Raw genomic sequence first — 3,800 nt, 5'->3', positions numbered from 1 at the left:
AAAAATCAGCCGGGTGTGGTGGCACACACCTGTAGTCCCAGCTACTCACGGAGGCTGAGGCAGGAGAATCACTTGAACCTGGGAGGCAGAGGTTGCAGTAAGCCGAGATTGTGCCACTGCACTACAGCCTGGGTGACAGAGCGAGATGCCGTCTCAGAAATAAATAAATAAATAAATAAATAAATAAATAACAATAAAAGGGGCAGTTCCCACCAGTGCCACTATGAAAGTAAACTTTTACCAGAGTGAAAAAAAAAAAAAGTAGGAAAAAAACCAGTTTTTTAAAAAAAGCTTATTTGGCCAGTATTCTTTCCTTTGTCAATACAGTTCTTTTTCTCTGAATTCACATCTTTGCCCAGAGAATATATTTATTTCTGCTTCCTAAGTGAAACTTCTTTCTATAGTTTTTGATGACTAGGTTTGAGTCTTAATCATGACATGTTGATTATCTGGCTTTTTGAAGTAGGGATTTTTCACACGGCTCAAAATCAACACCCTTACTTCTCATATGCACAAAAGAATCTTAGCAAGTCTTTTTTGTGTGTGTGGTTTTGTTTTTTGTTTTTTATTTTTTATTTTTCGAGACAGGGTCCCTCTCTGTCACCCAGGCTGGAGTGTACCGGCATGATCATAACTCACTGTAGCCTCAAACTCTCAGTCTCAGGTAATCCTCCTACCTCAGCCTCCCGAGTAGCTGGACCTACAGGCATGAGCTACCATGCCCGGCTAATTTTTTTGTTTTTGTTTTTGTATTGTATTTTTTGTAGATACTGGGCTTCAGCGTGAGGCCCAGGCTGGTCTCAAATTCCTGGCCTCAAGTGATTCTCTGGCCTTGGCCTCCCAAAGTGCTGGGATTTCAGGCGTGAGCCATTGTGCTTAGCCTCAGCAAGTTTTAATTTGGATTTTTACCTCAACATTTAGACCAGATTTATATGTACATAGATAATCAACAAATCTAAAATGCTATTGAGTGACGTTATTCTTATTATTTTCAAGTAAGATATCCTATAGTAAATCACAATGAATGAGATGCTACAGATCTTAAGCTTAATGCTTACTATTCTCTAGGATTGCCGGAAATGTGGGTTGCATCTAGTAGTTTCATTGAATATAGTTTTTTTATTTCTTCTGTTTTTAACTTGCTTCACTGGTGTTTATCCTTACTGAAGAGAATTATTATAGTGTGCCCATAACTATAAACGTGAAAACTGGTTGAAGTGTTACAACTTATTATAATATATATTGTCCTTCATAATTTAATTATGGCTTCTCTGATGTTGGTGGTATTGGTTCATGCAAAAATAAATACCTTATTTTCAAAGGCTTCTCTGATAAAATTTAAACTGCAAAAAATAAAAGAGAATTACCAGAAGTATGATGCATAAGAAGCATAACTCATCTTACATTAGCCTTGAAAATTGAAAGCTTTTCCATTTTCAACTTTGTTTTGCTAGCGTTTACAAACTCAACCATAAAAATTCCCTCTAGGCAGAGATCTGGCAAAAATATTCCAGTTCAAAGTCAAACTTTCTATAGAATGTCTTTTACTGTCAGTGTTAAAATTACAAAATTGAAAAAAAAATTGTTGGCAAGTTGCTTTGCACTTGTCACTGAATAAAAGGAGGGAGACTCACATCTAAGCACGTTAAAGTCCAAACAATCCATCAGTCATTTTTATTAGACATATATGAAAAGAAAAATAAATTAGTTTGAATTCATTTACTTCACCCTCAGAATTGTTCTATTATGTGAAAAACCTTTGTGGCCTTGATAATTTTAACACGAGTTACTCAATTTTCTGAACTTCTCAATTGGAGAGTGTGCAATTTGGAGTCATTGAAAGAAAAAAACTTTCAGAAGGTTTATATTGGAATGGAGACTTGGTCTCTTCCCTTTGAATTCCCTTCCAGGAATGGAGCAACAGGACCACATGTAAACTACATTTCTTCTCTGCATATCCTAAAAAAGTGGGTAGACTGAAAAGTGGGAAGTGCACTGGGAGCCTTTTTAACTAACTATAAAACTTAAACAAGGGCTCTAGACTAACATGTCCAATGGTTTCATAGAAATGTCCATCTAAACATTCCTAAACCCTTCAAGGTCAGCATGTCCCATATGCCGAACTAATTGTTTCAGGTGAAAAGAAAGACAAGGGGCAACATGTAGGTTCCCAAGGCTCGGTGCACAGTCCTTCTTTTTTTTCCATCTTGGTTAACAGTATGACTGTACACAGAATTGTGTGCTCCTTAACCATAGAAACTATGTCCTATCCACAGAAAATCTGGAACCACACTATTGAAGAAGTCTGGAAACACCGTCCCTACTATATTTCATGTATATACCATGTGAATAGTGTCTGTCCCCTGGAGTCATGTTAACATGGTATCCCTACATAGACCCCACAGCCAGCATAAGGTCTAGCATATAGCATGTGATCGATATATATTAGTTGGTGAGTGAATGAATATACCCCCTTAGGCAAAAACTTAGGTATCATGATAGACTAATCTTTTCCCGTTATTTTCTACTTCTAGTCTATCACCTGATTCTATTAATGCTACTTCCCGAATATCATTCATATCTATTTTCTTTCCATCTCCATTGCCACTGCCTTAGGTTCAGGTTTTTATCATCATGAACCTCAACTACAATGGACCCCTAACGTGTCTTCCCTGCTGCATTGCATCAAGGTAGTTTTCCACAAGATGTACATGTACTCCTGCAGGACCTGAAAACTTTCCACAGATGTAGTTTTAAGAGAATCAATTCCCAAATTCTCAAAGTCATATATACTCCCTCCTAAAAGTGATATGCCTAGGAACTTGCCCATGGTTCCCACTGTCTCCCTTCATATTTCCCTTTTCCTACTTTGCAAAAGTAGGCCACCTTCCCTTACTGTTATGCATTGCCCTTGGGCATAAAAAAATCTCCTGGCCTCCGCGCCACTGCACTCCAGCCTGGGCGACAGAGCGAGACTCCATCTCAAAAAATAAAATAAAATAAAATAAAAATCTCGTGGCCTCCACACAGAGCCTCCATTAATCAAGACACCAAAAGCACCACTTCTTTCAACTCCTTAAGGGATGCATTCCCCCCCAAAAAAAGTTTACTTTCATGTTTAATAACTGTTTATAGAAAAGTATAATGTAGTTATGTTCTTTCATCAATTATATACCATGACAATAATAATATTATAATAAGTCAAACCAGAAGAAGTATTTTAACAGTTATAAACTCATGGACCTAGGAAGCTTAACTACTTACTTGCAATTTCAATTTATGTACTTATTTTTCTGCTGAAAAAATAGTGAAGCATGACTAATTGAGACTCTGAAGCAAAAAAAAAAAAAAAAAAAACACCATTAAAATATTATTTTGGGCTGGACACAGTGGCCCATGCCTGTAATCCCAGTATTTTGGGAGGCCATGGCAGGAGAATTGCTTGAGGCCAGGAGTTCAAGACCAGCCTGGGCAACGTAGCGAGACTCCTGTCTCTACAAAAAGTAAAAAAAAAAAAAAAAAAAAATTAGCTGGGCTTGGTGGCATGTTCCTGTAGTCCCAGCTACTGGGGAGGCTGAGATGGGAGAATTTCTTGAGGCCAGGACTTAAGAGGTTGCAGTGAGTTATGACCACACTACTGCACTCCAGCCTGGTGGACAGAGGGGGGCTCTATCTCAAAACCAACAGTAAAAACTATTTTGTGGAAGAAGAATAAGAGTGGGATAAAAATAAACAGTGTAAAATTTCTGACTGAGGAGGATCTTGTTCATGTATTTTTTTAAATGGATGAAAGTGTCTCA

This window comes from Mandrillus leucophaeus, unplaced genomic scaffold (assembly GCF_000951045.1).
Source record: "Mandrillus leucophaeus isolate KB7577 unplaced genomic scaffold, Mleu.le_1.0 Scaffold3, whole genome shotgun sequence".
Taxonomy (NCBI): domain Eukaryota; kingdom Metazoa; phylum Chordata; class Mammalia; order Primates; family Cercopithecidae; genus Mandrillus; species Mandrillus leucophaeus.
Note: the sequence above shows the minus strand (reverse complement) of the source record.